The sequence below is a fragment of the Myotis davidii genome, unplaced genomic scaffold (genome assembly GCF_000327345.1).
Source record: "Myotis davidii unplaced genomic scaffold, ASM32734v1 scaffold1395, whole genome shotgun sequence".
Taxonomy (NCBI): Eukaryota; Metazoa; Chordata; class Mammalia; order Chiroptera; family Vespertilionidae; genus Myotis; species Myotis davidii.
The window spans coordinates 649116-666631 of NW_006288604.1; the positions used below are offsets into that span (position 1 = coordinate 649116).

At 42.1% G+C, this 17516-nt stretch overlaps 1 protein-coding gene across 1 annotated transcript in view; it reads right to left on the reverse strand.

The window, feature by feature from the left end:
• MYT1L (myelin transcription factor 1 like) overlaps positions 1-17516 on the reverse strand; it is a 298509-nt gene that overhangs the window by 245625 nt on the left and 35368 nt on the right. Inside the window, exon 3 of the mRNA XM_015561792.1 lies at positions 11279-11372. The gene's annotated coding sequence lies outside the window, so the exon portion shown is untranslated. The remainder of the gene's footprint in view (positions 1-11278; positions 11373-17516) is intronic.

The following is a 17516-nucleotide window of genomic DNA, read 5'->3' on the forward strand; positions in this document are numbered from 1 at the left end:
CCCTCGCTGTGACTGTGTCACCACCTCTGGAGTTCCAGACCTCCTCTCTAATGCACTCATTCTTCTCCCTTCCTCAGTCACACAACACCACAGTCATACCTGAAACCTCATTCATACCAAGAGCTGTATCTTTGCTATGGTCTCTGTTTCTAGCATCCCAGGTCCCAGCTATCACCATTTCTCTTTCCTCCTCTTCCCAAATGCATCACAAGCCCCTTTCCCTGGGACTGCCAGGCTGCTGGCCTTCCTATCCCATCAGTCTCTCACCTCTATCCCTCCTTGCTAGCTTACTGCGTTCTCTCTCCTCAAAGCTCTCCTGTCTGTTCCATTCTACTCTCTATTGATGACCAATGAACACCCAGGTCCCCCCACGGCAGCCTTCTGTCCTGACACCGCCAATGGACCCTTCCCACTGCGGAGGAACCCAATGGACCATTACTCGGCTCGTGTGCTGGGTTCCTTTCTCTCCCTTATCTGCAGCCTTCCCATCTGCATGCTCAGAGGCTATGCTATTTCCCTTCTTTAAAACAAAAAACAATGCAAACAAACCTCCCTGGAGTCTGTGTCCGTCTCCAACTGTGTCTCTATTAACTGCCACCTATACAACAGAGCTCCTGCAGAAGGCAATTCATGCTCCCTGACCCCAATTCCTCTTTCTCCTCCTCTCATGCCAGGCAGCCTCACCCCTACAGTCACCACAATGGTCAAGGCTGGTCAAGACCTGGATGTGACCTAATCAGGGGTGATTCTTGGTGTTCTCTATTCTACCATCTGCAGCGTTCCACAGTTTTTCTCTTCATCCTGAGTTGGCCTTCCCTCCATCCCCACGTTGCCTGGCAAGGTCTGTTGGTGGGAACTGCACTTCCTAATCCCCTGACTTGGAGAGCCTTACAGCTCTGGAGCACTTATCTCCTTTATGAGCTCACTCTCTGTACCTCACAACCCTCTGTACCTCGATAATTACAAACTTGCATCTAGAACCTGTGTCTCCCCTGAAATGAAAACTGGGCTACATGCTTGGTTTCTCCATTCAATACCGATGGCATCTCAACTTCACCTGTCCAAAATGAAGCTCCTGACTTCCCTGCAAAGCCCAGCCCTCTCCAGCTGAGCAAGTGGCCCTCCATTCTGCTCAGGCAAACATCCTGAAGTCATCCTTAATACCTTTTTTCTTTTTCTTTTTTCTTTTTTTACTTTTTTTAAAATTTTTTATTACAAAGGGTATTACATATGTGTCCATTTTTCCCCCCGCCCTAGACAGTCCTTAATACCTCTTTTTCCTCACGGTCCATGACCATTCAATCAGCAAATCCTACTGGCTCTTCATTCCATGTGTTCCCAACCACATCTTCCATCTCCACCATGACCACCCTCATCTGAATTAGTATCATCTCTTGCTTATGTTATTGCAACAGCCTCCACACTCATTTCCTTTCCTGTTGGGCACCGCCATGCTGCTGGCAAAGTCTAAGCTGACCAGAGGACATGGCAAAGCCCTGGACTCTACCCTATGTCGATCCTGGAAGGTTTTAAGGTCAAAGCTCAGGAAAGGCTTAATTAGAGTTTGCAGCAAAGCAGAACTAGACAAGGCTTGACCGAGGCACGACCTCTGTGGCTAAAACTAGTAAAGGGCAAAAGTGTAGTTACTAAAACATAACCTGATTGTCATAGTAACTGTCAAACATAGATAGATCTAGGCAAAGCTTGCCCAGTCTTGCCCAGCTTGTAACAATCTGCTACTTCCCTATGATAGACCAAGCCCTAGCAGTGATCTATGAAGCATGACCAGCCACAGCTCTGCTATAAAGCAGTGTGTGTAAAGAATAAAGTTGCTGGTGCTGGTGCCTTGTGCCAGTCCTCCCAACCCCGTCTCATGGTCTCTTGTATTTCATCCCACGCCACCTCTACCCGTCGGACCCTCTCCGAGGTGCGGGTCACCGCACTTTCCCACACTCACCTCTCTTCTCCACCTGCAACGAAAGCAATTCCCTTAAAATGCCAACCCAGTTCAATCACCTCTGCCCAAAAGCTTCTAGTACCCTTCCATCACACTCACAATTGAAGCTAAACCCTCACTCTTGTCACGTACACAACCTACTGGTCTGCTCCCACTACTGCCCAGTTTACTGTTTCTTGAACCTGCAGCCACGGCCCCGCCTCGAGGCACTCCTCTCTGTGCCTGGCCCACTCCTGCCCCCACCAGGCTCACCCTCTTACGGCTTTCTAAGCTCAGCTCAGAGTCACCTGCAGCTGGATCCTGCCAGACTCCCATGCCTCCCCTGACCCGACTCTTAATTTTCCTCTGTCCTGCTTCAGTTTTCTTCACAGATTTATCCTCATCTAATATCATATATATTTATATATTTATTGTCTGTCCTACCAAACATACACACACTAAGATGAACTCTCGGTAACAGCAGTGATATTGTTTTGTTTTATTTTATACTCTGTTCTTGGAGATAATGTGGTCATTAATTTTTTTCAAGCAAAGACATGCATTATGTAAAATGAAATGATAATATTTAGTCACTGAGGGGAAAGCTAAATATGAAATGAAAGGACACAAACAGTGAGAAGAGGGATGTCACATAGGATTAAAATACATGTACCGATGGCAACTAATCAATAAAGTGTTTGGGACAACAGAGGACATGGGAAGTAGACTGCTATATAGACCCTCCAGTTCCTATTATGTTCCTACAAAATGTGGGGCTACGTTATTGTGTAGATATTTACATGTGCCATGCCAGGAAGACTCAAGTTCTCATTTGGAAAAGTTTCCATTTCCCCTGAAAGTGACCTTTTAAGGCTCAGTCCCTTTCCTGGCACATCAGACCCAGAACCAGTTTCTAGAGGAGGCGGGAAGCTGCCCAGAGTCTGATCAGGGCTCACAACAAACATGACCTGCCCCAGGAGCAAGCGAGGGCACATTCAGGCTCAGTGCTCTGGGAGCTGCGGCAGAGGCAGCACCAAACCCTCCACTTTGCTGCAAGTTTGAAAGATTACTAAGGAGCAAATTGGGTTTTAACAAGAGAAAACACGGGGAAAGACAACCTCTGTGAATATCGAGAGGTGTGGGAGTTATGGAAAGTTCTGTTTTTCAAGAGTATTTCTTAGTGAAAGTTGGTATTCATGTTCTTTTTGGTTATTTTAGACCTTTTGCCTCTCGATTAAAATAAAAAATATGGTATAGAGACCTCTTGGAACACTCACCAAGTAATTATGAAATGAGTGTAGAGAAATGACTCTACACATGTCATATATTTGCATGAAAGAAAATGGAAGGGAGGCAGGGAGAAAAACATATATTCAAAGTGCTCAAATGTTGTAATTTAATTACAAAGTAAACTGAATTTTCTCCCAAAAATTTTAGGAGAATCAGGGAAAGGAGTATTTTAATCAATGTTAACATGTGAAAACCATTAGCTTTTACTTTCAGCAATTCCAAATTGTGATTGTTTATGTTTCTAGGAGATCTGGGCTTGATGTAATTTCTAAGACTAATGGGAGTAGTCTGAGAAAGGTCTAGTATGATTAAAATATATATTTAAAATACACAGTAAACATTAACACTGGCTATAAAATTGCAGTATAGGATGTCTTTAATAGTGTCACTTTGCGCATATATATATATTTAAAGTCTCCTTACAACCATAGTCTCACAGAACTCCAAAAGCATACCACAGCGACATAGGGGAAAAAAGATATATTTTATGTATAAACAAACACCTTGGACTGACAGTTCTTTGAATCTTATCTCTCTACAGATGTATGCAATGGACACTACTTCCATTTTGTATTTTTCCTTTTTTGCCTCTTCTTCATGACTGTTTCTTTCCTCCATATCAGACGCTCAAGCCTGTTTAATCCATATCCTTCAAGGAAACCCTCCCAGCTCTGCCCATCAAATGAACACCCCTTCCTGGGAGCTCTTCAGCACTGGCTAATGGCATCAAGCATTCACTGTTCGGTCTGCCCTGATCTCATCTTGATGAACTTCTCAGGATACTTGGTCTTTCCTCACTTCCTTATCCCTCCTTAGGTGGTAGTAATCTCTCCAACACAGTTGCTCAAACATAAACCACGTGGAAACCACTTTAGTCACCTTTCACCAATTGAAATGATGACTGGATTCCCACAGGTTATACATGAAATCCCAAATTGGAGGGAATGAAAAAAAAGATCTCACATAGAGAAAAGATGGCAAGAATGGAGAAAATAATGAATATCCACTGTTCTATATACTTCCATATTTCTAAAACCTTTATTTTGTTTATCAGCAAAACTGGATTCTTTAGAAAATAGATTTGTCCAAATTCTCAATATTGATTCCTTAGAACAGTTATGAATTAGGATTTAAATAATGTGAAAAAGAGATCACTGTAGGATTAATTATGAAACTATAAAGTTACCATCTCTCAAATGTTATACAAGGGTAGAATATAAATGGCTATTCAATAGTGTCTCTATAGAAAAATGCAATTATTTACCCTTTGCAACAGAAAAAGAAAGAAAGCAATTAAATACTCAAGATGCAGTCAGTGTTGTGGCTAATCTGTCTACTCCATTAAGCTATACTGTTCTGAAGGAAAAAATCAAATATATTCCTAGGAAGTTATAAAAGTCTACTCTATAGCATTTCTTTAAATATCTTTAGAAATATATTCAATGTTACAAGTCACAAGAAGTCACTAATTATTAAATCAATTCTGTTTTTAACTTTAAAATAGAAAAGGTAACTATTAATTCCAAAACGCCTTTCATATACAACATTAAAATATTTTTCTACAAGCAATTGCTAATATAAGAAATTCCAAGTGGAGAATGAATGCAAAATTCCACCTCTATAAGTTAACGAGTGAGAGTGACGGTGTCGGGCTCTGCAACTCCTGAGGCACTCCTGGTGGTTCACATGACAACGTATGCCATCTCCACAATGGCCTTGTGGCGTCCTAACTTATCATCCACATTTACACATCAGGAAACTGAGGCACAGAGAGGAACTTTATCCCAGTTTTCAGAGGTAAGAGGTTGGGTTATTCCAGCAAGTCTGGGACTAGAGGTGCCTCTTCAGTTACTATGTTATGCAACTTCCCATTCATTAAGACATTCTAATGTGAAAAACTTTAAACAAATATAAAAGTAGACAGAAGAGTATAACAAATCCCATTTACCCATCAATCAGTTACATTTGGCCAATGTAATTTCATCTGTACCATCATTTAACCATTACTTCTACATTATTTTGAAGGTAAGTCCAGAAGTCATATCATTTTATCTAGAAATCTTTCAGTATGCACCTCTAAATTATAAGAACTTTGTTTTTAGAGAGCCGTGACACTATTTACATACCTAAAAAATTAGCAATAATTCCTTAATGCCATGTAGAAGATACTTTCAATAGGTTAAATACACTGAGTGGCCAGATTATTATGACCACCTGACGTTTGTAGGCAAATTAGCCATACACTGCATCATATGGGATATGGAAGCCGAAGGCCTGTTCGAACACCTTTGCTATCTGCAGTTACCAAGATAAAACGTCTCCATTCGCATAGGAACACAAGGACTGGACAGTCGAGCATTGGAAAAAAGACATGTGGTCCGATGAATCACGTTTCCAGTTGCATCATGCAGTTGGCAGAATGAGAATTGGGCATAAACAGCATGAAAGCTTGCACCCCACAGACATGAGTGCAACCCTTCAAGCTGGTGGGCAGTGTTATGGTTTGGGGCATGTTTTCCTGGAATGATTTGGGCCCTTTAATTCGTGTGGAACAACGTATGAATAGCACAACATACCTAAGCATGGTTGCTGATCAAGTTCATCCTATCATGTTGATGGCATATCCCAATGGAGATGGCTTCTGCCAACAAGACAATGCGCCATGCCACAGTGCTCATATTGTGCAGGAGTGATTTCATGAACATGAGGAAGACTTTACCTTGCTTAGATGGCCCCCACAATCACCAGATCTTAATCCAGTTGAGCATTAGTGGAACGAAGTTAAAAGAGCCATGAAGCAGCTAGTTCCACAACCATCAAATCTCACAGAACTGGACAGTCCTATTCATCAGGCATGGTGTCAGATTCCTCGCCTCATCTTTCAACATCTCGTGGACTCAATGCCAAAAAGAATCACCACAGTATTGAAGGCAAAAGGTGGCCCAACGAAGTACTGATGGGGTGGTCATAATAATCTGACCACTCAGTGTAATTGATACTTTATATTCTAACTAGGGTCCCTAGCAGCTGCCGGCTGCCAGCTGAGTACTCCCTCCCTTCCCTAGCCCCATGCCAGCACTGGGGCCTCCCTCCCTTCCCCTGGCAAGCCCGCCCCCTGGTCAAACTCCTGGAACAACTTCGGTCGAGGGGACAATTTGTATACTACGCTTTTATTATATAGGATGTATGAGGTCCCAACCTTCAGTCAGATGAAATGTTTTTTATGACTGTATTTTAATAGCTGAGTTTCATGGAAAAGAAAACACTTAAGAATGGTGAGGGAAATTTAAGGGACAAATGCCACCTTGAGGTAGAGAGCCAAGTTGTGCAGAAGGAAAACATATGCCACCACATAGGACCTTACTAATGCCAGAGGATATCTCTCCCATTCTCATTCTAATCTCATCACATGTCCCGTTGGCCTGCTCTTGTCACAAGTGACTCCTTACGCTGCCTTGGGAAGCTAGGGGCTGTGCCCACCACTTCAGGGAGGTACATGGTTCCCCAGAGGGCATCTCTGAGTTGCCTATCCCTCAATCCCAGAATCACTGTGACTTAGGCATCAGCTGAAGGAGACAGCTCTGGATCATCTCAGCTGTCATCTTTGACCCCAGCCGCTTAAAAATGATTGTTAAGATAAAGGAAGCCATCTCCAGAGTGCACCTTTGTTTTCAGGCCTCTCAGTCATTTAATATTTCTTCATATCTTGACAGTTGTGACTGTAAGTCCCACTAAGCGTTTCTGGTCTGGGCACAGATGACAAATTAATTCCCTTTGTTCTATGGTTGAGATGTTAAGGCTAAGAGCATTTACTTTTCCTATATTTTAGGACTATTACTGAATTGGACTATAGTCTAGAGTGCAGAGGAAAATAATGTTTCTTCCATATCAAAACTCACATATTATTGTCCTGATTGAGCACTGAACACAGAAGCAGCAGCAGGAGAGAGAGGAAAAGAGAGGTGGAAGGAGAGGATGAAGGGAGGGAGGGAAGGAAGGGCAGAGCAGGTCAGGGAGGGAGGCAATAAGTCTCTTCCTCAAACTTCTACTGGCACCTTGCTCTATGGCCAGGTTGCTTTTCCCACCCATTTAATTGTACCTCCAAGTTTATTAGCTGGTTAGTTTTGAGCTGAGTAAAAGCCTTTATTGTACGTCCCTTTAGCTGATGTATGTTTATGAGGGTTTTTTATTTATATCCTCAAATTGGCAGACACTGGACTCTAGGCACTGATTTTTTTTTTCCACTCACTTCTTCTAATCAGGGAATATAAACTGTGAAGATTAAGTAAGCATCTATTGTTTACTGGATGTACTTACAATGTTTAAAGAAGCAGAGACCAGCATGTAGCAAAAAGGCAAGAATACAAATTAAGAGGTCAATGAAACAAAATTTACCAATGATGTGCTAAATTTTATGGAATTTGAAATAGATAAGATGCAAGAAGTAGTAAGGATAAGCATCAAGGAAGGAGAAAATAAAGAAATAATAAATATAATCATTCACAAAATTTAAAAAGACAATATTAATGAACAACTGAACACATATGAACTAAAAGAGAAGGCATTCTTAGAAAAGAAGGATGTCAAGCATGCAACACGCATGCTCATGTGCAGTTCACATGTTTATGGATTAATGTGTTCTTGTTGTTTCTATAGTTTTGCATATCAAAGTTGCCCTGTTAATAAATATTTACCTCTAAGATAACCAAATGTTCCAGAAACTACTTGCAGTTCAGAGTTAGGAGTAGGTGAATCTTTTACCCCATCCCACCCCCCAGAGCAGTCCAGAGGTGGGCAGCTAAGAATCAGGTGACTTCAACCCTGTCTCTGCCTCTTCACTTTGACCTTGTGTACAGAAGGGCAGCAATGAAAGAACTGGGAAAGATCACCAAGAGCACAGATGTGTCATTAACCCTTTGAGTGCCAACCAATATCCTAGGAACTATGCTAAAATTGCCAAGGCATTTTTGCTGATTTTACAGCTGTTTAGGAAAAAAATTATGAATCACAAATAAATGAAGTTACATATTCAATATCTTCCACAAAACCATCATCTTCACAGCAAGAATTGACATATTTAGCAATATCATCATCACTAATAAAAGCAGACTTAGAACCGGACACTGCAGGAGGAGCGTGATAGTGCTCCCGGCACTTTAGGCGACAGACAGGAGGAGCGCAATCGCGCTCCCCGGCACTCTAGGGGTTAAAGACCAAGACCATCCACACCCTCATCTTCCCAATTACTGAGTATGGATGTGAAAATCTGACAGTGAAGAAAACTGTTGGAAAAATAGTGATTCCTTTCCAATATGTTGTTGGAGGAGAGCTTTATGAACACCCTGGACCACCACAAGGACAAACAAGTGCATTCTAGAGTAAATTAGTCCTGAAACATCTCTGGAGGCAAAAATGATAAACTGAAACTGTCCTACTTCGGGCAAATCATGAGAAGGCAGAGTTCTTTAGAAAAGACATTAATGCTGGAAAAATAGAAGGCAGCAAGAAAAGAGGGAGACCAAATACGACATGGATTGACTCCATAAAAGAAGCCACAGGCATGAGTCTGCAGGAGCTGAGCAGGGCTGTGAGGACAGGACACTGTGGACATCACTCATTCATAGGGTCAGCAGGAGTCACAGCCAACTCAACGGCATGTAACACACATGTCCCACAACCTTCTTTTCCAGCTTTCTCCTCCTTGATATGGGAATGATAATGTTTCCTACCTTAGGAGAAGTGTCAGCCTTATAGGACATAGTTCTACCACAGAAGCATGCATGATTGTGACCACATGTTTGCTGCATGTGTGAAAGGAATATTCCCACGACCTGAGTGGCCTCAGAGCTATGTAATCTAGAGCCAGGCCACCAAACACAAGATTCCAACCTACAATTTGGAGTGAGAGCCACTGCACAGATTACTATAACCTTCATTTTATAGGTGAATTAGCTAAAGTCTAATGAAATTGAGTGGCTTGCTGAAACTGGCAGATCCAGGACAGATAGCCTAGGTTCCCCCATTATTATTTCAGGTTTATCTTTTATACCAAAATCACATACCACAGCAAGGCTTCTCATGTCACAATTACTAATAGTTTGGGGCAAGTGACTTGTTTGCATTTTAACACAATCATTGGTAATCTGCACAAAGGTGGGAGGACATCTCTGTCTTCATGGTCAATTGGGAAAAACTCTTCAACTAGCCCATGAGTGTTATCAAAAACTGAGGTCAAGCCCTAACCAGTTTGGCTCAGTGGATAGAGCATCAGCCTGCGGACTGAAAGGTCCTAGGTTCGATTCCGGTCAAGGGCATGTGCCTTGGTTTCAGGCACATCCCCAGTAGGAGGTGTGCAGGAGGCAGCTGATCAATGTTTCTCTCTCATCGATGTTTCTAACTCTCTATCCCTCTCCCTTCCTCTCTGTAAAAAATCAATAAAATATATTTTTAAAAAACTGAAGTCAAATTTATTGCTTTATAGAAATTTATCAGGCTTAGTATGGTAGCAGTTTAATTACCTTAAATAGGGTAAGTTATTTCACTTATATATTTAGGAAAACATGATAACTACCATCAAATATTTGAAATGCTCCTCTATGAAAAAGAAATTAACCCTTAGCAGCTACAAGTTTCTGACCCTAGCAGATTCTTAAAATATATCCCTTGAATTAGGCTGAGTTGAATTGATCTCATTTTTAATCTCTCCAGAGGCTAAAGTTAGGAACAATTGGCATATAATATGAAATCATAATCTCATATCAAAAATATTACGAATAACATTTCAACCATTAACACAAAATAATGGAATGGGTTGATTTGCTGGGTAGTAGGCTATTCATTTCCAGAAATATTCAGGAAGTCAAACAACAACAACCCTCCTTTTCATAAGTTGGGTAGGGTGGGGGCCAGAAGTGCTGGTACAGTACACTCTGTGGTAAGTATAATGAACATAATACAATCTTTATTTATTGTGGATCTTGAAATACTCAACGGTAGGCATCAAGAATAATGGTCACTGTACAAATGGCTAATAATGAGATATTTTAAAGCAAATTTGTTATAGTGCTTTTTATACTATATATCTAGCACTCAATGTAAGTATAGATTCTTTTACTAAAGGGTGCACACCTCAAAATCATGGGCTATGTCCAATCCACTTGCCTATCAATATTGTCTAGCTTAAACAGTAGGTACTTCATATGCTGAATTAATATCTGAATAAGTGAATGAAAGTGTAAGATTTGGAACTGAATTCTTGGTAATTCATAATATATACTGAAATAAAATTTTAGTCTTTTAAGCCTCATGCTATGAGATTACTTTTTCTTAAGTTCCTTTTTGAGGGTACAGTGAGGACTGAAAAAGTTAATGAGTAGGAACTCACACAAAGTGGTCCTGACTCAAAGTAAACACATAATGCATGCTAAACATTATTAACAATTTGCCTCTCTATGAATAAATCTTTAGAAAAGAGGAATTTTACAAAGAATAACAGATTTCAAAAAATATCACTTTTGCCTCTCTACACTCTGAGTTTGTCACAGGCTCCATCTGATGGACAAAGGAGATGCCGGATGCAGGGGTTATACACAAAGGCTCCTTTGGTACTACCCACCACTTAGTTTTTAGAGTTTTTATGAGGCCCCAATTAAATAATCTGAATGGAAGTGTCTGAAATTCACAAGGAGCCATATAAATATCAGGAATAAAAAAAGAAGTTGAAAACACTGTGTAGAAATATAATTTGGGATTAAGGCCCTCAGCTTGACTTGTTTTTCTGAAACATTTAGATTACATACAATGTTCTTATCAGCGTAAAGATATAAGAATAAGTCATAGCTGATGTATCAGCTTAATGTGCATATTTAATAAACTGAACAATAAAGTAAAACTGAAGCATCTAAATATCAAACACAAGAAATACTGGTAGAAAAGAACCCTTTCTCAATTGGCCTAATTCAACATTAGGCATCCAGCATTCTGATTTCTACTTGTTTCAGGTAACCTTTATGATCCTAAAGTAAGTGCAAGGCCCCATCTGCATGAACATACCGCATTCTGTGACTCCTCAAATGTTAACGTGGATCAGACAGATGTCCAGGCGGCATCTGCACGCACCTCAGCCTCGGCCTCCAAGGGAGCTTCCCTGCAAGAGAGGACAGAAAAAGTGGTTAGTGGACCTGAGAACATTCCTCTGACTTAACGGAAATGGACAGTTTCCCGACGTGGGAACTCTTCTCCTTAAGCCAGTGGAGGCTGTGCACAAGGACTGCACTCACTGCACTTCAGCTGAGGAAGAGTCTGGAGCTACACATCCTGTTGTCTCCTCAGAGCTGTAGTGCTTTTGAAATAAGTCTGTTCTTTAATAAAATTACAGAGCAAGGTCAGGTGTGTGAAACTTGGGTAAGTCCCTAGGTCCCTAGCTTACAAAGACCACCAACAGAGGGAGATGAGTCAGAGTGAGCTCAAATGCCCAGGACACTGCCTGCTTGTCAGGTTGTAATCACTGTTGTCAATAGAAGGTTCTGGACTATAGGCGAGCACTCCAGAATCAAACATCGCTGTGCCTGAAGAATCAAATATGGATCTCAAAATCAGACTGCCTACCTAAGGCTGTGTCAGTATTAAGAAAGAAAGATGGAAAGGGGAAAAAAGATGTTTCTGATATTTCCTGTTTTCTAGGTTTACAGGGGAAGCTGGGGTAACTGAAGAAAAGGAAAAGAATTCCTTGGAACACAAGTTCAACTTTTTCTAACCACCAACCATATTCATTCCAATTTTAGCAATTCTGTGGGAGGAAAAATGAAACATGAAATTCTATGCCTTCCACTTTGCATATATTCCTTACCTCTACCTGGAATGCCCTCTCTCTCCAGGTCTTCAGAGCCTGCCCAGAGTCACACTTCCTACTGTGGATGATGATAGTGAGAAAAGAATCTTCCTATTAAGAACAGCACAAACAATCACTACCATTACTGAATGTCTAACTGAGAAGCCAGTATCTAACAGTATCTATTAGATACTGTGGGCCCAGGACCTCACTTAATCCTCAAAGATAGGAAATATAAATGTTATATCGGCTCAAGATGTGAGGTGGCTCGCTGAGACACACAGCTAGAACAAGGTTAACAGTACTCAGACCAGCTCTTTCTGACTTCACAGTTCCTTCTATGTCTCCATTTTTCTCAGATCCTCCAACATTTAAACCTTAGATTCTTCATTATTTTCAAAGAAAATATCTAACATTTGTGACATGCTCTGGTTCACATACAGAAATAGACTGTTTTGTAGATACAGTCGATGACTCTTCCAGGACAATATAATTATTAAAATGTGGAGATCATCTTAGATCATTTGAAATCTAATCAAATATATGTACACTTTTAAAAGAAGTAATGCAGATATCAAGTTTCTGATGATTTCTAGTAAATGGGGAAAATAAAACAAAGAACCCATTAGAAGATACTTCTGAGAATTTCAGGCCTTAAGAATCTTACTTATAAGAGAAAATAACAGTAAATCTAGTTTCTACTTGGGTTAGAGTTATCTTGCCTAATGTAAGTCAGAAATAAAGGTCTTAATGGTTTTAAGTGGCCCAAATGGTTGCCTGCACATGGTGACACGGACACAGCAAACAAAGTGGCTCAGTGCTAGCTGCATACAACTATGCAAGACACCTACAGCCTTGCGTCTTCTCCCTCCTCTGAATGATTATCTTCAAAATAGAGAGAGGGGTGCATAGATAGTGAGGGCAGGGAGGGAAGGGCTAATCAGAAGAACAGACTTGGTGTTAAAAACAACTCTGCTGAGATCTATTGTGCATTGCCATTTGTTATGGCAAACAAACAGAAGTAATGCTCATGTAATCAAGTAGAAAGGATAGTTGTGCATATAGATTTGTATGCATGTGTATACATGTGTACACACTTATTTCTTCTAAAATTGCCATTCCTTTCATTTTCATCCTGGCTGTAATGCAAAGTACTAGGTTTACAACCTGTACAAATGCTCAAAAGTTAAGTGATTTAAAGAACCATTAAACTAGCAGGGGCCAGTCTCAATCTTATTATTTTATTTTAAAACTAGAGGCCTGGTGCAAGAAATTTGTGCACAGGTAGGGTCCCTAGGCCTGGTCGGCAATCAGGGCCAATCAGGGTCTTCCAGCTGCCAGCTGGGGCCTTCTTTCGCCAGCTGCTGGCCAGGGCCTTCCTTAGCTCCGCACCACCTCCTGGTGGTCAGAGTACATCATAGCGAGTGAGTGAACTCCTGGTCTCCCAGTGGAACTCCCAAGGGACACTTTGCATATTAGCCTTTTATATATATAATCTATAAGATGTAAATAATCACAACACTGCAGATGGGGGGAAAAGTCAGAATTTCAAAATTACACAGAGTGACTTTCTCATTTGTAAAATGAGGGTAATAGATGGTTAGACAATCTTTAAGATTTCTGACCTCTGCAATTAAGCTTTAATTATCCAGTAAATTATGGAAGTTAGTTTTAAATTTATATAAATACTAGAGGCCTGGTGTATGAATTCGTGCATGGGTGGGGTCCGGCCAGCCCATCCCAAGGGCCAATCGGGGCCAGCTGGCCAAGGGGAGGGGCCACAGGAGGTCAGCCAGGCCGGCCCTGCCCCCGATCAGGGTGGGGGGCCAATCGGGGGCTGGGTCAGCCAGGGGGAGGGCCGCAGGAGGTTGGCCAGGCAGCCCCACCCCTTATCGAGTCAGTTGGCCAGCCACAGTGCCTGTCACAGCAAGCAGTCATTCCAGTTGTTCCAGTCGTTCCAGTTGCTTGGCTTTTATACATATAAATTCTAGTTACTTTACAGTTATTTCATATTGTCTTTTAAATCAATAAAATCATAGTTATTTATGCATCAATATCACCACTTTTAAACAGAGGAAAAGTGATAAACTTTCCATGGAAATAATAATATCAATGAAACTAAACCTTTATAAACCAGCATCAACTTTGGAATTTAACACACTGGAGACTTAAGCAAAGTGATAGTAGAACTCAAGGCTTGACTTTCAGAACTCTCTGGGAGATACACAGATCACACTAAGATATTTACTTGGCCTCTTCTATAGCTGTCCCAAAACAGAAATCAGATTTCTCATTAGATACATGATGTGGTCTCATTTTAAAACTGATAGCTTCTTAAATCAAAATTAGTGAATAACAAAACTTATTTTCCCTAAGATATTTAAAAAACTTCCTATCCTTTGATATAAGCTCTAGGCTTATTCGTTTGTTATTGAGGGGGTTTCTATGGCTCTTGACTAGAGAGGCAAGTTGAGATTCCTTATTCCCTGACGGAGCCCATGGGGATACTTGTCCAGGCAGACAGAATCCTTCACTGACAAGAGTGAGGCTGAACATCAAAAAGGGTGACTATTTGGTTCCTCAACCCTAAAGAAATCCTTATAGATGATACTGCCTGGCTAATGAGGGCATATTCTATCTTATCCTGGTAGACTGCCTGGATCCTTTTTGCATATTAACCTAAAAGTCTGTTTCTTTATATCTTCTGTTTATTTATACACATATTTTTGAGGCTTATACTATTTCCCACCCATATTTCAAGTATCATCATGGTGTAGTTAGTTGCTCATACTCTTAATTTAAAAAAAAAATGCACTACTTGCTTTTTTTTTCAGGCTAGACTAGTTTAATTTAGTGAGCTAATTTCCATAAATAATTTATGAAAAAGTTGGACTATGAGGTAAATATAAAATATCTTCAAATATATGAACACAGGACTGAAAATCCTCTGCAAATGGAGTGTGCAGATGACTAACATTTTAAAGCATTTGATATCTGAGAAATTATGTGACTTTCTTAAGCACTGTCTGAGATGAAAAATGAGATTTATACGTAGATCCAATTAATTGCCTAAAGAGTCAGCAATCCCCAAGCTCACCTGCATCATGTCATAAACACAGCCTCACTCTAACCCCAGTGCCAACAGGATCCCAAGAGGTAGGTCCCAGGAGGTAGAGGAAAGAAGGGATGGTGTGCAGTCAAAGGAAATTTGCTCCCTGGGGAAGACCTCCCCAAGTCAGGTTTAGGATCTCCAATGGGAGTCTGGGTATTTTTGTTCTGACAAAGCCTTGGCAACCCATCATCACAATCACTCATGAGTATCATGATGTAAGCCACCCAATTGCAAATTACAGTACAGAGGCAAAAAAGGCTCCTCTACTCACTCTGGAATCCCTTTGGTGGGCTCATTTCCTCAATAGTAAAAGAAGAACCTTTGAAAACTTATCATCAAATCATGTTCTCTACCTCTAAGTGCCCCAGTTTACATCCAACCCCGGACTGAACAAATGTTCAGGTGCCCAGGAGGCAAGCAGGGGCAGGACTCAGCTGGGCAGGTCTGGAGCCCTGGCTTCTCCTTTATCTGCTTTCATTTTTTTAAAAAGAGTTGCTATGAGCAGGCTGGAAGAGGTCAATAGGGGGGGGAAGGGAGACTTATGCAATACTTTCAACAATAAAGATTAAAAAGAAAAGTTGCTTATGCCCTGACAGAGAGGGAGGAAAACAGGGTAGTTCTCAACCCTGGACACATATTAGAATCCCTGGGGAGCTTTTAAAACATACTGAGGTCCACCTGCAGATACTGGGATTTAATTGGCCGGAAGTAAAGCCCAGGCAGGCATCAGTATTTCTTCTTTTATAAATTAAATTTATTGGGATAACATTGGTTGAAGACATTATATAAATTTCAGGTGTACAACTTTATATAATACAAAATCTGTATACTCTATTGTGTGCTCATCACCCAAAGTCTAGTTTCATTCCATCACCATATAGTTGACCCCTTTTTACCTTCTTCTTTAAAAACTCCCCAGGTGATACTAACATGCAGGAAGGCTTAGAACTACTGACTCAAAAGAAAGGCTCAAAATTTAGCTAAAGAAACAGATTTGAGTTGGTATTCTGCCACTTCCTAGCAGTATGAACTTTACAATTCAACTAGCTCCTCCATTAGTGGAATAAAAAGAAAAGATTAGACTGCCATAGTCACCTTATAGGGCTAAGATAAAAATCAATATGGAAATATAAGAAAAAACCTGATTTAAAAAATACAGCTCTACATAAATTCTCTTTTTACGTAAGCAAAACTTCGAGAAGTAAAACTCGAAACTATGGACAAGGCACAGAAGCAACACAAGTGAGAATGATCAAAAGTCAGAGAAAAGGGTCATGTTCTTGGGGTTGAGCACAAAGCTGTGGTGGTTTTCCTGTTTCTTGACTCTGAAACCAGCGGTTTCTGATTTGAGCTGACACCCTTTTTAAGATGACAGTGTCCTGGACTGAGGGCAGCGAGGTGCCTACGCCATGGGTTCGCAGGCTGGCGCTCAAATCACAAGAGCCCTGAGCCCGGACGCCGAAGATTGAATGCGGCGGCCACGGACCCACCCCGCGAAGGGATGACACGGCGACTCTGGGGCTGAGAGGTAGGACACTGAGCCCCGGGGAGACACCAGCCTTATCTAAGCACGGTCCCCTCGCTGAGGGGGCGAAACAGGAAAGGGCGACAGAGTCGCTAAGGGAACAGGAAGGGAGGCGCCCTTCAGACGGAGGCAGGCGGCCCACCTCCCTGAGGCCCAGGCCGGGTCTGCGCACTCGGTGGAGGCCTCCGTGCTGCTCCGCTAGGACAGGGTCCCCGCGGGCAGGATCCCACACACGCGGTTGGGGAGGGCCCTGCCTCTTTGTCACCTGGCGTCTTTCCCTTTTCAGTATTTTTGTGAGCAGCCTCCTAGCTTTTACTGGGGTGCCTCCTGAAACTTGAAAAAGGGTGCTGCTGAAGAGCCGGTGGGGCACTGAGACAGCAGCAGCACCCGGTCTCCTCCACGAACTTCCTGCCCTCACAGCCTCAGGTGTGAGTCTCGTTCAGGTGTGTGCCTCCCCTCACGTGTGTGCCTCTCCTCAGGTGGGGCCTGCAATCCTACTCCCTGAAGTCCATTCAAAAACGCACAGGAAACCAGATAAAAACCCGGCTGAGGGCACAGGGCGGCACGCAGGCTCGGCCCGGGGCGAACTCTGGGAAACTGCCAGTACCTGTTCCTCGGCGCTGTGACAGGACATCCGCCCCGAGTGGCGAGCGGGGGTCGCGCAGGAGGGCGCGGGGCCAATGGTGCCCAGCGGTGTCCGCACGCAGGGCCCGAAGACCTGGTCTCCACGACCAGAATGCGGGGCGGCGGGGAGGCGGGGAGGAGGAGCGAAGGTGCGAAGTCGCGAGACCGCGCCCTCAGGCCCAAGGCCGCCCAGGCGCAC